Source organism: Eleutherodactylus coqui, chromosome 8 (genome assembly GCF_035609145.1).
Source record: "Eleutherodactylus coqui strain aEleCoq1 chromosome 8, aEleCoq1.hap1, whole genome shotgun sequence".
Lineage (NCBI taxonomy): Eukaryota > Metazoa > Chordata > Amphibia > Anura > Eleutherodactylidae > Eleutherodactylus > Eleutherodactylus coqui.
The window spans coordinates 25,405,051-25,416,320 of NC_089844.1; positions in this window are offsets into that span (position 1 = coordinate 25,405,051).

Here is an 11,270-nt window from a genome sequence, read left to right on the forward strand (position 1 = left end):
AGGTAAGTATTGGGGTCTCTGGGGGCGGCGCCGTGACGGGCTCTGCCGCGGAATTCCGTGGCAGAGCCCGTCACGGCCGTGTGAAGCCGGCCTTAAATGGTTTTGTTTTCATTAGCGGAATTCTTGCTCATTAATATTACATGCGAGAAAAGATAGGACTTGCCCTAACTTTCCCTCATGTAGTTAGTATTATGTGTGGGAAAGATAGGGCAGGACCTATCTTCCCACTGTTTTATTCAAACTTGCACGCTAGAAGTGTCTCCAGGGGGCATTAATCTATATGGAAATTACTATTATTATTTAAGGGGGGTCTTCAGGGGGCATTATTCTATATGGAGGACATTATTATATAAGGAGGGTTCTCCAGGGGAAGCATTATTATTGTACTATAAAGGGGCTCTCAAGGGGGATGATATTATTAGTATTAATACAAGTGGATTATCAAGGGGCCATTATTACTTGATAAGGAGGGATGCAAAGGGGGAATTATTACCTCTCAAAAGGAATACAGCGGGCATTATTAATGTCTTTGGGCAGATAAAGCAGTAGCAGGCATAGGATTAGGGGTAGCAGCAAGATGAAGAGTTTGTGTAGGTTGGTAAAGAATTTTCGGGTACTGGAAAAGTGAGCCAAAGTTGGAGAAATGAGTCATAACTGGAAGATATTGTTAGCACATTGGAATGCTGGCGGTATATTCTTGTGCTCCGAATTCAAAAGGGTTCATTTTGAGCTGTTCGAAGAATCACAGACTCTTCATACAGCATCTTGTGTGATCAACTGATTCTTCCTTTATTTAAAAAGAAGCAAAAGCATTTATACAGTTTTTAGACAAAGACATCACAAATGAGCCTTACATCCTTCACCTACAAGAGAAGAAACGGAAGACCCAACACATCCCTGTCGCTTACCGAAATCCTTACCTACGACAGAACGCCAGCCATGATTCTAACACCACAGCATGTGATAAGATGGAGCTGGAACAATCACTACACAGTGATTCAATCACACAAAAGATAGTTGGAGGGGATTTAAACACAGTCATGTCCCCAGATGAGGATCGTAGAAGACCGGGAGGGGGCCCACGATATAGAGATACAGTACTGCGACCGCTAGCAGAGAAGACAGATTTGTGTGACTCATGACGTTATCTGCATCCAGATGGCAGAGAGTACACATTTTTCTCTCATGCACACCAGGCTTGGTCACGCATTGACTATATACTGGTATCCAATAATCTCTGTCAGAGAGTAACGGAAACAGAAATCATGGACCTAGTAATTTCTGACCATGCGCCAATATCTACAAGAATACATGACACATACCAAAAGGGGAATGACTTTATGTGGCATTTCCCTGCCTTCCTGGTTCGAGATGAAAACTTTTTGGAGACCCTGAAATCATGGTGGATAGAATATGAATATTATAATGGGATGCACTCCTCAAACATGCCGCTCTTTTGGGAAACCGTAAAGCGGTAATACGGGGAAGCTCCTGTCGAAGTTACATGTCGAACCTTAAGAAGACAATAAACACACAGTTTAATAGGGCAAGCGCGAAGCTCAAAGAAGCATACACCACCTTCCTGACATCCCCATCCACACAGAATGGAGAGGCCTGGAAGATAGCAAAATCAGACTTTGATCTCTGGGTGGACAGAAAAGAAAAGGCCTACAAAACATACTTCCAGGTAGAGCTCTTTAGATATGGGAACAAAGCAGGACGACTGCTAGCCCGATTGGCCAAGGGACGCCTCCCTCCAAATCACATTACCACTTTGAAAGACGACACTAACTGTATACATAGACACCCAAAGCAAATCAATAAGGTTCTACAAAAATATTATGAAGCACTTTACAAAGCCCCAACCCCGAGCGCAAATAACGGGCAGAGTTTTTTGAACTCGGTCTCTATGCTATCCCTCCAAGAATCAGAAATAGAATACCTCAATAGGGATATAACAGAGGAAGAGGTCAAACTCACCATGCAATCGCTACACAACAACAAAGCCCCAGGCCCAGACGGGTACTCAGCGAAATTCTATAAAGCCTTAAAAGAACAAGTCTCACCAGCATTGACAAAATACAACAACCACATATTACAAACAGAAGAAATCCCAAAGCACGCCAACACAGCACATATAAAAGTGCTCCCCAAGCCCAATAAGGACCCACAACTTCCAGGATCGTACAGGCCCATTTCACTAATAAACCAAGACCTGAAAGTACTTGCTAAAATACTAGGAGAACAGTTAAGCTCGCTCATGCCCATACTAGTGGGACCCTCGCAAGTAGGGTTCATAAAAAAAAAATCGCTCAGCAGTCGCAAATATTAGAAAGGTCCTTGCCGTATTAGACACACTAAGGCACCAGACACATCTAGCACCAAATCCAGTACTAATATCCTTAGATGCCGAAAAGGCATTTGACAATGTACAATGGAGTTGGCTGGGTTTGGTCCTGGATAAAATAGCATTGCAGGGTCCTTTCCGTACTTACATAAACAGCATCTACAGTAACCCAACAGCAAGAATCCACACACCGGGATTCTTATCAGACCCATTCCCACTGTATAGAGGTACCAGGCAGGGCTGCCCGCTGTCTCCCCTATTGTTTGATCTAGCATTGTAACCCCTAATACGTCATCTGGAGGACTCCCCCGTATTCCAGGGAATAAAAATCGGAACACAAGAAATCAAAACCACTCTTTTTGCGGATGACATTCTCATATTTATGGCAGATCCTAAAGCACATTTGAAAAGAGTAATAGCGGACATTACTGAATTTGGGACCTTCGCAGGTTACCAAATTAATCCAACAATAAGGGAAGTACTAGAAATAGGTGCATCTAGTCCTAGGTCTTTTTGGATTTCCCTAGGATTGGGAGAAAGTGTAGTTAAACCACATATTACATACCGAGGGATAAAACTAGGTAAAGATCCCACTTCACTATACACCCTAAATCATCTGCCATTGATTGATAGGATAGTGTCAGAATTAAAAAGATGGTCAAATCTTCCTCTCTCAATGCTGGGGAGATGCCAACTTATCAAGATGATGAGCTTTTCTAAGTTGCTGTACCCTATGCAAACTATACTAGTGCTGATCAAGCATGCGGACGTGTCGCGACTTAATTCAGCTTTTATAAAGTTTATTTGGGCAGGAAAGCACCCAAGGATATCTTTGCAGAAGTTAATGCTGAGCGGGAGTGAGGTAGGAGTGAATTTTCCTAATGTCAGAAGCTACAATATAGCATGCCTAACAAGGCACATAGTAGATTGGATGAGAGGCACGGATGTATATTCCAACAGACTCATCGAATCGAGCCTAGCAGCCCCTTGAAATCTTATAGCTTGTTTGCATACACGTTTCTCCAACCTTCCACCAGCAATTAAGCGATCCATACTACTAAGAGACACGATAGTGACATGGAAGGAAGCAAGGAAACTCTTTGGACTTCCCTACTTGTTGTCCAAGTCTATGCCACTGATAGGCCACCCAGAATTCCCCAGGGGTCATGATGACAGAGTCTTTAAAGAGTGGCAAGAAAAAGGTTTCGAGGTAGCCCAGCACTTCATGCATGAGAGAGAAAGCAGATGGCTTCATCCATCCGAGCTCAAGACCAAGTATAACATACCAGGGACACAATTCCTACAGATTGCGCAGGCACTTCAGTTTTGCAAGAATAGGCTTAGAGATCTCAGTAGAGAGGCGGGCAAAACAGACTTTAATTCTATAATAGCACAGCCTATCTACACTACAAAGGGCAATAAAAGACAAAATCCTAAAAATCGAAAAACACAAAATATTTTCCAGGTGGGAAAAAATAACACAAGACACGGATATGGGAGAAAAGATCCTGAAGGGTTGGTCCAAAATCAGAGCCTGTTTGATCAGTGAGACCTGAAGGGAAACCTTCTTCAAAATTATGCATCATGCTGTATATGGCTTTGATATTCCAGCATCCCCTTCATTCCCAGAGCGCATCATACAGTGCCCAAAATGTGGATCACCAGCCACAGATTTACTTCATGGCATATGGAGTTGTGCTCGGGTGCAGGACTTCTGGAAGAAAATTACAAAGTATATACAGGATCAATGGAGAATAGTAATACCCAGGGAGATACAAACGGTAATATTCCATGGTGACAAGAGAACAGGGCCAGATGCATCTACTCCTCTAAAACTCCCTAGATTCATCCACATAGTTCTTCTAGTAGCGAAAAGACTTCTGCTCAAGCATTGGCTTCTGCAAACAATCCCAGGAATAACAGAGCTGGTAGCCCAACTTACATACCTATTAAGCATGGAACGAGTGGAGACAGAGAGACACAAAGAGAAGGCAGCAAAAGCATTTTTCAAAAAATGGCAGATCTTCCTCCAATCACACTACACTGACCAAGAAATTAGTAAGATAGTGACGCCCTTTCAGTATACAACCTGGTACCTAATAGAGGAGGCTAGAGACTCTCTGGGAAGACTGAAAATCAGCAGAAGGCAGGATAACGGGACAGACCGAAACAGAACATGAGCCATAGGATAGGGTCTGGATGGGGACAGCAGTAGGAGAGGAGGACAGAAATATTGAAAGTACCCCTTCTGATTATTCCCTTTCCTTTTACATTTTATTATGTTTTATTTTTGTTTAATTTGAAACTCAGATTTATACAAAATAGTGGGAGGATTGAAAATATAGAGTAAACTTTGGCAGGAAAGAGGCACAGGAGATCAATATGTTTGATATATCATAGTATCTTTCCAAGAGGATTTGTTTCTGTATTATTTTATTAAGATTATTTCTCTCTCTTTTTTTTTGAATGGTAATGGAAAATATTTGGAAAAAAATTTAAAATAAAAAAGATGTTTGGAAAAAAAAAAAGAAAACGAGCCTTACTCGTATAGATGTGAAGTTTATTATAATTCATTTATTACCACTTGTTATTAAAACTCAGCAAGTGAAAGCTGCAAAATAAATACGCAAATGGCACTGATTTCATACGGAAATTCCCAGCCTTCTTAACCCAAGATGAAAACTTCCTAGCAGCACTTCAAATGTGGTGGCTAGATTACGTGGACCATAACAAGGAACGTAAGGCAAACCCCACCCTATTTTGGGAAATAGCGAAAGCTGTCATCGGGGTAACCTAATAGGATGTCCAATCTACTCAAAAAGATAAACACACACTATGATGAAGCAAGTCTCAAACTATGTGAAACATACACGACATTCCTGTAGACACAGACATCACAAAACAAAAATATGGCATCTCGCTAAGGCTGACTTTTAACTCTGGCTAGATAGAAATGGAAGATCGTATCAAACAGACAATTATGCAATTCCAATGGGAAAGCACCAGGCTTAGATAGATACCCTGGGGAATTTTATTAGTCCTTCAAAAACATGATATCTCTAATGCTAACAAATCTCTTCAACCAAATACTGCAAACCGTAAAGCAGTCTGATCAAGCCAACCTAGCACACATAAAACTAATCCCAAAACCAAAGACATGTAACTCCCAGGATCATACTGTTTAATATCACTCATCAGCCAGAATACCAAATTATTGTCTAAAATTATGGCCAACGGACTCAGAAAGCACATGACCTCACTGGTAGGCCTGGCACAGTTGGGGTTTGTGAAAGGCCGCTCGGCAGTCACAAATATCCATAAAGTCCTGGCAACACTTGATGTCATACACGGAGTGTGCCTAAATCACTTGCCCCAATCTAAGAAGCACAGCCCAAATCTATTAGCACTGGATGAAGAAAAAGCGTTCGATAATGTAAACTGCAACTGACTGAACCTGGTGCTAAACAAAATTAACATTGGAGGATCCTTTGGAACTTACATTGGCAGCCTATACCACAAGCCCAGAGCTAGAATACAAACGCCAGGCTTTTTTTCCAGCCCATTTGAACTCCACAAGGGCACAAGACAGGGTCGCTCGCTATCACCCTTACGATTCGACCTGGCACTAGAGATACTAGTCAAAAGAATGGACAAGTCAGATGTGTGTAAGGGCATAAATATAGTGCCCCATAGTAGATTGGATAAAAAACACTGATGTGTGTCCCTGCAGAGAAATTCAGTGCAACCTAGCTGCACCCTGGGACTTAGTTGCTTGCCTGCATACAGCCTGTGCAACCCTCCCAGCAGACATAAAGAAATCCCAGCTACTAAGGGACACCATAATCATATGCAGGGAACTGAGAAAGGCTTACGGCCTCCCTTTCATCATATCTAAAACTATGCCCCTTATAGGTCACCCCAGCTTTTGCAGGGGACAAGACGATAAGGTGTACAAGACATGACACGTAAATGTTGTAATGGCCCCAAAGAACTTACCGCAAAATGTATGGCCGGAGGCCTAGTTTTGTCACAGTGACGCCAACACTCTGACTGGACCCTCGGGATGGTATGCCGAAGAAATAACAGAGTCTAGTCCAGTAATAGTTTAGAAATCTGGGAGTGTACAGATTTGCTAATTCTGATATTTGAAATACAAAGGGAATTTACAATTTTCCAGAAAAGTACTTGAAGCAGGAACACAAAGAAGCAGTATTAAGCAGACAATTGGACACGCAAGATACAGTGTTATTGACTCGATTAAGACCTGACTTCAACACTCTCCCTCTTCCTTTCCTGTGGATTTATTTGTAAGACAATTTCCCCACTAGCTGCTTTAGATGAAGGATTGAATTTGTTTTAGTAAAGTGTATATGAAGCAGAGAAACAAGTGGCTGAACAGCTAATCCTGGCTTTGAATTCACCAGGTAGCTATGACTTACTGTTTGAAGAAGATGGACCTCAGAAAAGGTTCTTCTTTCCTCCGCTGTGGGGTGCCAAGGGAGCGGGTTTACACCATGCTCAACCTTGACAGGAAATGTGTTGAATTGCTGACTTGCTTCTGCGCTTATACCTCCTCCCTTCCAACACTGCTGACTACAGCCTCCCCTCTCTGACGTCTGGCTTAGTCTGCCTAACTGTTGTCTCTTCTTTTTATCCCCTCTGTTCAGTTCCCGCACTTTCTGGACCACTCCCACTCTTTCATAGGGACTTGTTTGGTGGCTTTCCTGCCCTTGAGCTCTGCACCAGTGAAATTGAACTTGACTGTCAGCCAATGAGAGACCAGCTGACATTAGTGTCAAGCTCTAGGCTTAGAGAAGAATGGGAGACACAGGGTCTCTCCTACAGACATCCCCTTCTACATCCATGGACGGCATATAGACAGGTGTGACAGGACAAGTGTGCTATGAATGTTCTATAGGACCCGCTGGACCACTACAATGGTCCAAACTTAGCCGCCCACTTCATGCATGACACAGAGCAAAGATGGCTCACCTAACTAGAACTGCAACATAAATTCCATCTACCTCTCTCGCAATTCTTGTAAATTAAACAGGCCCTTTCCTTCTGTAAAAGCAGGCTGACAAATCTAGCAAGAAAAGCCGCTGTCACCGATTTTGAGACTTTCATGGAGCAGTCACATATGACACCATTGCTATCAAGAATACAGAAAACCATTAGCGGCAAATTCAATGAGCCAGGGAAACATAAACTCTTTATACAATGGAAAAAAGTCATACAAAATGACGACTTAGAGACCTAGCTCACTCGAAGCTAGAATATACAGCTGTATATATGCTGCATCTGGCCGTGCGAATGGGCAAGAAAATGCTAATTTTACCCATGACTTGGTTGCAGCATCTTTAGCCATGGACCTTTCCCCAGATTTTGCGCATGTGCCCGTCGGCAAAATAGACGCACGTGCACAATCTGTGGAGGGTCCAGAAAATTTTAAATCTCCTTGTTCCTGGTGTAAGCGAGCGGGGTGCACTTGCCTGCGGATCGCCAACTCTCAGACCGGAATGGGCACCGACCACGTAGAAGAACTCTCTGGAGACGCAGATTTCCTTTTAAACCTGGCACCTGCCAGTCTTTATTCACAGTGCAACCAAAGTAAACAGAGTCCATATAATGTTCTTCAACAAAACATAAAAATCCACATGCACACCCCACCTGGATGTTAAGGTTAGGGTGGTCACCCCTGTCGGTCTCTGGCATTTCTTCGGCCACTAGCCTGCAGCAGCTTAGCTCTGCTGCACAGGTCTTCTCTGGCTCTCTCAGCCAACATCTCCCTGGGTGTAGCAGGAATGTACCATTATATCCAACTTCCTGACCACACCTATGGGCGTTTTCCCTTTTCTCATGCACCAGAATGCCTGTCTGTTGCCCCCTACAGGCCATACTCTGCAGTGTACCTCGACACTGGTTATGAAATGTAGCTGAGAGCCTGAAGCAGTGACTGGAAGCCTGGCTGAGCGGTCCCGGGTCACGTGACCCCAATTATACAATGGTATAAAAAGGTAGCGATCTACTTTAGGCTGGTCTCACACGAGCGGATAGAAATTGCAGATTCCATATGCGTTTGATCCGCCGCAATGCGCAGATTAATCCAATGCATTGGATTATACAATTCTGCTCACATTAGCGGTACAGAATTACGTAATCCACTCGCAGAAAACAGAACACAGCATGTTCTATTTTACTGCAGATATCCGCAACATAGAGCCCATTGTGCTTTATGGTCGCAGACAGGGGAATAACTATAGGGGATGCGTTTGCACCTAGGCTCAAGAGCCTTAGGGGGTTCATAAAGTCTTTATTCTCCATATAGGGAGCCCAGCACTATGAAGAAAACATTATAGTTGGGGGCCCCATTACAGATTTTGCATCGGGGCCCAGAACTTCAAGTTACGTCTTTGGTCGCGGATATACCCGCAGCCCATTCATAATGTGGCAAGTTGGGGTCTGCTTGCCACAGGAACACCCACTTTGGGATACCGGAATGGCCACCAGCCGTGCAGAAATTCTCCAGAGACGTGGATTCTCTTTATTTCTGGCTCCTGCCAGACTTAATTTCCCAGCACACAAGAAAATTATATATGGTCCACAAAAGCAAATAGGGTTCGCAACCCACAGGGTTCTGTCACTAACCCCTCCTGGGGCATCTGGAGGGCGTCTCTTCCTCCTTCAGACCGGGTGACAGACCCAACTGGACCTCAACTTGCAGTCTGTCCTGCACTGCCAAGCTGTAACTTCCCCCTTGCTTCTGGCAGGAACTGGCTTAAATGCAACCATTTCCTGCTACACCCATCAGGTGTTAACCCTATCTCTTACTTTCCCAGTATCAGACTGCATGACTGGCACACTCTGCAGGTCATTCTGATACTGCACCACTACAGTAATTACGTTATGTATGGGCTGCAGGTACCTGCGCCATTGCTAAGCAATGAAGCAGAAAATCTAAACAAACAAAAGGTGTATTGCGCATGACCACCTGTGTGAGTACACAGTTATGCGCAGTACATTACGTGGCCTACAGAGGGCCATGGCCGGGCTCACAGCTGGGATCCTTTGCCTCCGCATGAGGATTCCACATTCAGCCGTGTGAGCCCGGCATTATTTAGATCCCTACCTGTAATGCCTATGTAGTTTACAAGTATTCCTGGGAATGCTCGCCTTCCTGCAGTTCCCAGAGCAGCTTGAGCTCCTTCTGTGTAAGATAGCCGCACCTCAGCAAGATTAAGAAGCCTCACAGAGCATCACTTTCTACATCCTATCCCTGCCACTGAGGTCAGAAAACACCCCCTAAAAAGTGTCAGGTTTGCAGCAAGCAAGCAAGGAAGTATAAGGTATACAGTTTTACTGTGCCCATCCCAACCAGGCCCCTGTAATTACAAGTTTTGAGATAAACCACGCAGTTTTACATTATTACGTTTACCTAAGGTTTAGAGAATGCCAAAGGGGGGGGGGGGTCTAGTTTTTAAAATGGGGTCATTTATGGTGGTTCTCTATTGTTTTGGCAGCTCAAGGGCTCTACAAGAGTGCTGTTGTGGCTTGTCGGTCGTGACAGCGTCGTGACATGGTGGCCTCAACAGGCCAAGACCTGTCATCTTGTTATGCAGGACAAGGGTTAGTGCACCATGCGCAGAGACTGCTGGTTGCTGCCTCTCTATGCTGCATAGATGCATGCTGGATTAGTCATTGGTGGGAGAAGGTTGGATGTGTGGTTCTCTAGTTGCTCTGCCAATCATCAGGTGTGGAGAGCTTTATATTCTTACCCCTCCCTTTGTTTACCGCTGCTTATTCAGTTCCATAGAGGTGTAGTTACAGAGTGGTGTTCCTCTGTGCTGGGTGAATTGCTCATAATCCAGATAGGTGCTGCGGTTTCCTATCAGTTGTATTTCTGTTTCCATTTTTGTACTGCTTTGCTATGTTGGTTCATCTCTCCAGGGGCTCCTATAGGGATAATCAGGGACCAGGAAGAAGACAGTGGGGCTGCCTTTATCGAGGGATGACTTTGCTTTGCTCCCTGGAGTGGTGATACTGATCAGCATAGCGTGGTGTGCTACAGTCCATAGTGTTAACAACTGCAGTAAGTGTGAACATCACCCTGCATCCGTGCTGAGCGTGGTGCTTGTTCTAAAAGTCACCGGCTGCTCCTTTCGTTTTGGGTGCCGTTGTGCATACAGACATAAGATTAGGGCCACAATGGGTATGTTTCTGAACATAGGACAAACAGGGGTATCTATTTTGGGGTGCAAATCCTCATTTTCATGTGCACTATAGAAAAAAACCCTGTCTTTAAAATGACATATTTGCAAAAGTATAACATTTTATTTTTTCTCCTTTAAATTGGATTAATTCCTTAAAAAAAACTGTGGGGTCAAAATACTCCGCCCCCCCCCCCCCCCCTCAGTGAATATACGAGGTGTATTTTTTAAAATGGGGTCATTTGTGGGGGTATCTATCATTCTGACACCTATGAGCCTTTGCAATCTTGGCTTGGTGTAGGAAAACAAAATGCTCTATGTTCCTCAAAATGTTAATAATTAATGTTAAATTTGTAGTCTCCTAAATGGTTTTAAAAAACTAAAGTTTTTCAAATGTGCTTCCAGAATAAAGTAAAGAGATGGAAATATATATCTTGTCTAAAATTTGTACAGTATGTTTGCGCATATTTGACATATTGCAGTTGAAAATGTGAAAAATTGTTATTTCTTTGAAATTTTCCAAATTTTGGCGCTTTTAATAAATCTACACAAATTTAATGGGCCTATTTTTACCAGCTAAATGAAGTACAATAGTGACGAAAAAACAATGTCAGAATTACTTGTATATGCAAAACCTTTATGAAGTTATTCTATGTTAAAGTGACACATGTCCGATTTTTAAAATTTGGCCTGGTCATTAAAGCGCAAACAGGCTT